Raw genomic sequence first — 9,114 nt, forward strand, 5'->3', positions numbered from 1 at the left:
TTTTACCCCCACCTCTGACCCTACTAAAACATTTAAACCCTGGAACCTGCAACAGCCAATCCTGTCCCTGTTCTACCCATGTCTCCGCAATAGCCACAACATCGAAGTCCCAGGTACCAACCCACGCTGCAAGTTCACCTACCTTATTTCGTATACTTCTTGCATACGAAAGTTAGTACACATTATCCTTTTTGAAATCGAAATACACTAAACAGTCAGTATTTCTAAAATCACGTTGCTTACTCTATTCTCAAAGAATCCTACTGAAGTGGTCAAACATGATCTCACACAAAATTATGCCCATTCATCTGAAGTTATTATCATGCTCTAAATTATATTATAACCTTAATAATGGATTCTTGCATTTTTTCCAAAGTTAAGATAACTAGCCTATAGTTTCCTGCTTTCTGTATCCTCTTTTCTGGACTAGAGGTATTAATTCTGACGACATTTTCCAATCCATTGGAGCTTTTCTATAATCTAGGGAATTCCGGAAGCCTCCAATCCAATACATCTATTGGGAATTCACTTCCTTCAAGACCCTGGGATCATGGGGAAGTGATGAACTAGTGGCATTGTCACTTTCCTCGTAATCCAGAGACCCAGGTTCAAAAGTCACCATGGTAGTTAGAAAAGTTTGAATTCAATAAGGTTAAGAATTAAAAATATAATAATAACCATGAAACCATTGTCAATTAATGCCTCGCTAATATCTTTTAGGGATAGAAAACTGCCATCAGCACTTTGGCTGACTTAAATGGGACCCGTGGCGATGTGACTGATTCTTAAATACACTCTAAAGTGGCTTGACAAGCCATTCAGTCAGATCAAAACAAAAACAAGCTAAACAAAAAGCAACAAAAGCAGACAACTTAGATTCAACTTATAGACTGAAAACAATGACAAACTCAATCTACAATGTACTTCCTACTAATAATCGGTGAGGCACAAACTTACCAAACTAGATAACACACAGGCAGATAAAATCATCCTCATTAAATCACACCTTGTCCCAGAAAACACCATCACCCGAAGAGGCGATGGCACACTGGTAAACAAATCAGAAGAAAGTTACCCTTAGAGTCCTCAACATTGGGTCTGGATGCCATTGAGTCTCAAGGTATAAGGACAAACATCAGCAACGTGTACAATCTATAAGATGCATTACAGAAATTCTCCAAGGCTCTTTATGCAGCACCCTCCAACCAAGCATATGTAAGGTATAGACAGGATAAATCGAGTGAATCCTTAGAAGAGTATAGAGGCAGTAGGAGTATACTTAAGAGGGAAATCAGGAGGGCAAAAAAGGGGACATGAAATAGCTTTGGCAAACAGGGTTAATGAGAATCCAAAGGGTTTTTACAAATACATTAAGGACAAAAGGATAACTAGGGAGAGAATAGGGCCCTTCAAAGATCAGCAAGGCGGCCTTCGTGTGGAGCCGCAGGAGATGGGGCAGATACTAAACAAGTATTTTGCATCAGTATTCACTGTGGAAAAGGAAATGGAAGATACAGAACGTAGCGAAATAGATGGTGACATCTTGCAAAACGTCCATATTACAGAGTAGAAAGAAATGGATATCTTGAAATGCATAAAGGTGGATAAATCCCCAGGACCTGTTCAGATGTACTCTAGAACTTTGTGGGAAGCCAGAGAAGTAATTGCTGGGCCTCTTGCTGAGATAGATATTTGTATCATCGATAGTCACAGGTGAGGTGCCGAAAGACTGGAGGTTGGCTAATGTGGTGCCACTGTTTAAGAAGGGTAGTAAGGAGAAGCCAGGGAACTACAGACCAGTGAGCCTGACCTCGGTGGTGGGCAAGTTGTTGGAGGAAATCCCGAGGGACAGGATGTACATGTATTTGGAAAGGCAAGGACTAATTAGGGATAGTCAACACGGCTTTGTGCATGGGAAGTCATTGCTCACAAACTTGATTGAGTTTTTTGAAGAAGTAATAAAGAGGATTGATGAGGGCAGAATGGTAGATGTGATCTATATGGACTTCAGTAAGGCATTCAACAAGGTACCCTATGGTTAGCAAGGTTAGATGTCCTGGAACAAAGGGAGAACTAGCCACTTGGATACAGAACTGGCTCAAAGGTAAAAGACAGAGGGTGATGGTGGAGGGTTCTTTTTCAGACTGGTGGCCTGTGACCGTGGAGTGCCACAAGGATTGGTGCTGGGTCCTCAACTTTTTGTCATCTACGTAAATGACTGGGATGCGAGCAAAAAGAGGTACAAGTAGTAAGTTTGCAGATGACACTAAAATTGGAGGTGTAGTGGGCAGCGAAGAGGGTTACCTCAGATTAAAACAAGATCTTGACCAGATGGGCCAATGGGCTGAGGAGTGGCAGATAGAGTTTAATTCAGATAAATGCGAGGTGCTGCAGTTTGGGAAAGCAAATCTTAGCAGGACTTGTATACTTAATGATAAGGTCCTAGGGAGTGTTGCTGAACAAAGAGACCTTGGAATGCAGGTTCATAGCTCCTTGAAAGTGGAGTCGCAGGTAGATAGGATAGTGAAGAAAGCGTTTGGTATGCTTTCTTTTATCGGTCAGAGTATTGAGTACAGGGGTTGGGAGGTCATATTGCGGCTGTACAGGATGTTGGTTAGGCCACTGTTGGAATATTGCATGCAATTCTAGTCTCCTTCCTATTGGAAAAATGTTGTGAAACTTGAAAGGGTTCAGAAAATATTTACAAGGACGTTGCCAGGGTTGGAGGATTTGAGCTATGGGGAAAGGCTGAACAGGCTGGGGCTATTTTTCCTGGATCGTCGGAGGCTGAGGGGTGACCTTATAGAGGTTTACAAAATTATGAAGGGCATTGATAGGTTAAATAGACAAAGTCTTTTCCCTGGGGTGGGGAAGTCCAGAACTAGACGGCATAGGTTGAGGGTGAGAGGGGAAAGATATAAAAAGGGACCTAAGGGGCAACTTTTTCACACAGAGGGTGGTACGTGTATGAAATGAGCTGTCAGTGGAAGTGGTGGAGGCTGGTACAATTGCAACATTTAAAAGGCATTTGGATGGTATATGAATAGGAAGGGTTTGGAGGGATATGGGCCAGGTGCTGGCTGGTGGGACTAGATTGGGTTGGGATATCTGGTCAGCATGGACGGGTTGGACCGAAGGGTCTGTTTCCATGCTGTACATCTCTATGACTCTATGACACGACAACCATGATCTAAAAGCACAAGGGCAACAGCTACATGCTAACACTACCATCTGCAAGTTCCTTCCAAACCACTCACCATCCTGACTTTGAAATATAATAGTAATTCCTTTAGAATCGTTGGGTCACAACCCTGGAGTACCTTCCCGAAAAGCATCATGGAGGGACGTGCATAAAATGAACTGCAGCAGTTCCACATTGCAGCCCACCACCTCTTTCACAAGGGATCACAAGATTGGGCAATAAATGATTGCCCAGAAAGCAACATCCACATCTCATGAATAGATTTTAAAAACTTGTGAGCCTATCGTCCCATTCGTACACCGAGAACTGGAGTTTCTTTCCAGTGTTAATGATTCTTTTCAGTTAATTTGACCTGCTTGTCCACTGCTTTTGGCAGCATCTACCACCAAAACAGATATCAAGTACATAATTAGAGCCTGTCCCTTTTCCTTATTTCTCAGTATTAATCCTCCAGTCTCATCCTTCAGCAACTTTCCTTTTCTTAAAAACTGTCAAAGCTCAACATTTTTAAAAAATCTTCCTCCTTGTTTATTTTCAATTTCTAATTTCCCCTTTTTTAAAAAAAACAATTTTTCCTGATTTCTAAAATGTTGCCTGCCTTCTGGCCTACTAATCTTCACAGTATTGGCAATTTTTCTTTCAGTTGGATATTATCCTTAATTTTCTTAATGGTCAAAGACTGAGCATCTGTCTTGTAATGTCTTTCTTTGTTGAGGATTATGAAATATCTCCTAAAATTGCTCAACTGTAGGATTTAAAATAATTAACAAGGAGTAGCAATTAGATAACAGTGACATCATAAAAGTAACTCTAATACACTTATACATTAGGTATTGAAGGGTAGAGATTATGATGCGAGGCACCCCAGCAATGCCTCGGCATCAAAAACATTACTTCTTTGAAATCAAGCAGGCTACCCATTTTAGTGAGATTTTCACAACAATAAAAAGTATTAAATTTCTTCTACATTAAACTTTGATATAAGGTAATGAATCCATTCACTTTTCAATAATCTCTCCACAAATCATATTTCATTTCAACTTGTACATATGATAAATTCATTATTTTTAAACAAATCTACTGTTTAAAGTTGATTTTTAATAATAAATCTAATGAAACATGCTATCCCGAACATAACAAAAATGCATCTCATTACTTTAATGTGAACAACGTGCATCTTCCCAGTCTGCTCTCTCACTCTTTCAGATGCATCATGAAGGTGAGGTAGTAGTAGTCTTATACAGTCATGTGATTAATGACTGCCTTAGTTACTCAATGATTATAGGTCCACTGTGGTTTAATATACTATGTGAATCTAAAGCAAAATAACACATTCTTTCGTCTCAATGTTTTAAAAAATTTGATTCAAAAACTCTTTGCCACAGAGTTGTGGTGACACAGTCCTTGTATACATAAGGCCAAGATAGACAGATTGTCGATCAGTAGGAGAATCAAGGGTTACAGAGAAAAGTCAGGTAAGTGAACAAGTTGGACCGAAGGGTCTGTTTCCATGCTGTACATCTCTATGACTCTAAGAAATGTCGGATCAGCCATGATCGTGTTGACTGTAAAAGCAGGCTCAAAGGGCTGAACATCCTACTCCTGTTCCTATTTCTGGTGCTTATGGTTGTCTGATCCTTCATTCTACAAGGGCATGACAAAATTCCAATCAGACAACTGAAAGGTCAGTTGAAATAGTTTGTTAATACCCTCAAATAACAATTGTAGATTGACAGTAGTATGTGCTGCTGTGATTCTCCATACAATCAAAAAGCTTGCCAACTTTCTCGAGGTAAGATATAAATTAAGAATGGGTACAGGTAATAGTACCCAAATAATGATAAGAAATCATGAAACCATACGCCAAGAGGTAGTCAGCTGCTTCAAGAAATAAGACTGAGAAGCAAACTGCCTTCTCAGAAAGATGTCAAAGAGAGGTAATTCAGTATCTTGAGTCACTGAAAGGCCTACATTTTAACAAAAGAACCTCGTATATAAAATAAACATGACAATATTCTTCTGAGAAACCAGTTTGCCGATAGCAACTTACTTCTTCCTTACTCATTTGAGCCACTATTGTCGAACTCAGCATATCCAAAAAGAACATCATTGGATCAATTCTTCACTTTCCCAAATGGTGTAGTGGATTTGCTAAGTCACATATACAGCAGATAAGCATGGACTAAGTCCTGGATATTGCAACTGATTTGACAATTAACTGCTGATTTCATCTAATTCAAGACAATGATGCTCACTCAAGTTTCTTGTTCAACAGAGTAGCATAAGGAGAAAATATCTATATTTTGGAATGTCACCATAAGACAACAATAAACAATGAGATGGACCTCCAGGAGAACTTTTTTTCCCCCAAATGATCTGGTTTAATTGTCACCATAACATATCAATATAAAAAAAAGTGGCCCCACTCCTCACTGATCAAACGTGATAAAAACCACCAGCAGAAAATTAGAGACAGGTCCATGTATTTTGTTCATATTCCTCCAATGCTCAACAAGCATGATAATTTTGGATGAATACAGTTTCAAACTTTCTTTGACTTTATTAGAAAGTGGTTTATTTAATATAACCAACAAGTAAATATTCCAACAATATTTCGCCAATCCTGAAAGGAAGCCGGAAACAATTTCCCATCCAATATGTGAATCAGTGGCTTGTATCAATCAGACCACTTAACTGAAAGAATGCCTGGTGGGCAGGGCTGTCCCGATTAAGAGATGATTACTGACTGATTTAGCAATAAATAAAAATACAATAATTGAGGTGTAAAAATAAAACACACGCAAACAGTCCCTTTAAATTTGAACAATTAACTTCCCATATTTACCTTCAAACACAATCACCTCGTCCTGACAGCTTAAATGCACTATCCTTTCCTGCACCTCTAGACAAAAACCATTTGAGGTCGCTCTCCATTATCTTTTTAAAAAACATGTTTTGTACTTGAAAGTTTCCAGAATGCACTCAACTATGCACAGTAGTTTCAAATAATGAACACAAAAGAAAATGCATTTGAGTTACATATTTACTGTCGTTGTTAACAATATTCGCATCCAATTTACTGAAAAAATGAATGAGATTATCGTTACTTGAAACAACCCTGGAGATAAATAAATGAAACTGAAATTTTATATATAACGTCGTCAGACTTTCCTCTTGTCAAGTCCGAGGTTCATTTGATAGAAATTTAAGTTCGTAGATATCAAACGAGTTTTAGATTATAATTGTGTAACTACTCCTAATACTGTCAACCAGCCTGGGTACCCGACTAACAATTAAAAAAAACTTAACCTATTTAAGGATTTAATAATTTAAATGTGCATCACAATTGCGTGCACTTCCTGAAATAAACTCGGTAGTTTCTCTCCAAGCCTAGACTCTACCTTTATCTATTTCCCCCCTTTTTCTTTTTTTACCCCCCTCACGTTCTCTCTCTCTCTCTCTCTCTTGCAGAATCCACCCTGAGATTTCTCTTCCTCAAACACTTCTTGTATTTTATTTGGGCAGTTTCTCAAAATGGCGGAGTCTATATTCCTGTAAAGGCCTAAAAGGAGACACGTTGCATTTCAAAACGTGAATTTATTGCATCCCTTTCTCTTTTAAAAATGGGAAAAAGGGGAATAAAAGGAGGGGGAATGAGAGCGCGGCGCGGAAACATTGTATCGAGCAGCGGCTCGCTCCCATTCCAATGGAAGCCTCGCACTTTGCCCGGGTTCCATAAAATGGTCTATGTCACAGGAGAGTTCAGTGTTTGTAATTATTATAATAATCACCATCTCCAACTATCAAGCACTCATCATTCACCGGCATTGCTCAAACACTCTTTCCCCTCTCCATTTAAATTAGTTTTCTTCCCCCCCTTCTCTGTTTTCCTCCCCGTTATTAACCATTTATTTCTAATTGCTGAGGGCGACTTGTGCTGCTGTGCAAATACACAGTCCCCGGCCACTCGCTTCTCTGCAACTACTTTTATTTAAGTTGCACCAAATGCAATTAAGGATAAACGCCAGGGGAAAAAAAAATAAGATTGAGGGGAAGGGGGAGGAAGTTAAATTCCCAGCCTGGCAGGAGAGGCAGCCCAGATACACCATTCGTTGTCTGAGAGCTTTTGCTCCTGGTTTATTTTCTTTTTAAAATTAAAAATTGCACCGTTTCTTACCCAAATTCTGTCACGAGTAGCAAATTTCCAGGTCGGCAGTGCGCACGCGCGCGGGACAGCTGCTCGCAAGGAACTGCAGAGCGAGAGAGGAAAAAAAACTAGACACTAAGGCACTCACCCACCTTCTGTGTGCTTTCTTGTAAATGTCTGCCTCTCAATCGCGTTTATTTCTCATTTGCATATTATTGCCGGTCTCATTTTGACATCCAACTTTATCAGCCTATTAAGTATATTGTAATTAAAATGCGTGCATTAATTCAAAACCTGGACGCTGTTTATCCTCAGGATGTAATGTATTTCCGAAGAAAGGAACTTGTATTTGTAGGCTTAGTTATTTGAATGCAATGATTCCTCTGACTCATTTTTGTCCGTGTATGCCTGTGTTGATCTAAGTTTCTGTTGACTGCAAAGACTGATTTTCGTTTTGGCCAACTGTGTGAACTAATTTTATTCAAAGTGCTCTGTTTCCTTGTTTTGTGAGGGTTCATTTGCAAACATTCTTACCTCTTTTAACGTTCGAGTAGATGGGGAAAACAATACTTTCAGCTGTACTAACTGGTATTGCTGAACAGTGAAGTAATTTTGGTAGATAAAGTTGGAATTTTGGGTGAATTCATCAAAAATCAAGTTTTATAGTGGAATATGTGACAATTCTTCATTCTAAGCTGTATTTTCATAATAACCTATCAGATGTTTTGTCACCATGAAGTACAAACACAACTTTTTAAAAATTCTCTTCAACATATGCACTTTTTCCACCACCATTTCACCAAATTTCATCTGTTTATAGGCTGAGTGTCACTGGCAAGACTGGCACAGGAGATCAAGTACTTCAGACATTCCTGATTTGATGATTCTGGTGTTGGACTGCGGTGTACAAAGTTAAAAATCACACAACACCAGGTTATAGTCCAACAGGTTTAATTGGAAGCACTAGCTTTCGGAGCATCGCTCCTTCATCAGACAACCACCTGATGAAGGAGCAGCACTCTGAAAACTAGTGCTTCCAATTAAATCCTATAACACTATAACCTGGTGTTGTGTGATTTTTAACTTCAGACAGTTCATCCTTTATGTTCTTACATAGGTCCTATCCGAACTCAAGTTTTGCATATGAGATACTTGAACCACTTAAGCGGGAATAGCAGGAAAGTGGTTAACTGTTGGCTGCATCATGGTTTTAAAACTCAGGAGTACTTTCTGAAAGGTGGACTCTCATAAAAGTGGGGGTTCACCCACAGCTATCAGAGGCAAGGACCCCTGTTGAAATCCACCAGGTTTCAGATCTGGTTCTCCAGTTTCCAGTTACCATTCTGTCCAGACTTGGGTCTAAATCCAACTCTTCTAACTGCAAGGTGGGAAGATTATCACAGCTCCATTTGCTTCTCAGGCTGGGCATGAGCTCCATGCTGGAGGCCAATCAAATGGTTAAAGACATAGATTCCAGTTGAGCAGGATCCAAATAAAATCACTAATGACAGAGTAAAAGGTCAAAGAATTTTAATGTCAGTGAGTTACACCAGTAATGCCACAACTTGTATTTATCTAGCACCTTTCTGAACTAAAACATCAGAAGGTGCATCAGAGGAGCACTATAAAGCAGAATTGGATATCTAGTCACATTAGGAGATTGAGAGCAGATGATTAAATGCTTGAGTCCTGATTTTTGTTCTCAGCTCAGATATGCAGAGTTAGAAGAAGTGCCCCTTCCCCGAGCCTGCCCTTTAAAAATGGC

At 39.4% G+C, this 9,114-nt stretch overlaps 1 protein-coding gene across 3 annotated transcripts in view; it reads right to left on the bottom strand.

The window, feature by feature from the left end:
* l3mbtl3 (L3MBTL histone methyl-lysine binding protein 3) overlaps positions 1-7,522 on the bottom strand; it is a 164,697-nt gene extending 157,175 nt beyond the window's left edge. The window contains exon 1 of one of the 3 annotated variants that reach the window (XM_043683602.1): positions 7,502-7,522. The gene's annotated coding sequence lies outside the window, so the exon portion shown is untranslated. The other 2 variants (XM_043683595.1, XM_043683587.1) reach the window with 2 other exon arrangements.
* Positions 7,523-9,114: the final 1,592 nt, after the last annotated feature.

This window comes from Chiloscyllium plagiosum, chromosome 3 (genome assembly GCF_004010195.1).
Source record: "Chiloscyllium plagiosum isolate BGI_BamShark_2017 chromosome 3, ASM401019v2, whole genome shotgun sequence".
NCBI classification, from domain to species: domain Eukaryota; kingdom Metazoa; phylum Chordata; class Chondrichthyes; order Orectolobiformes; family Hemiscylliidae; genus Chiloscyllium; species Chiloscyllium plagiosum.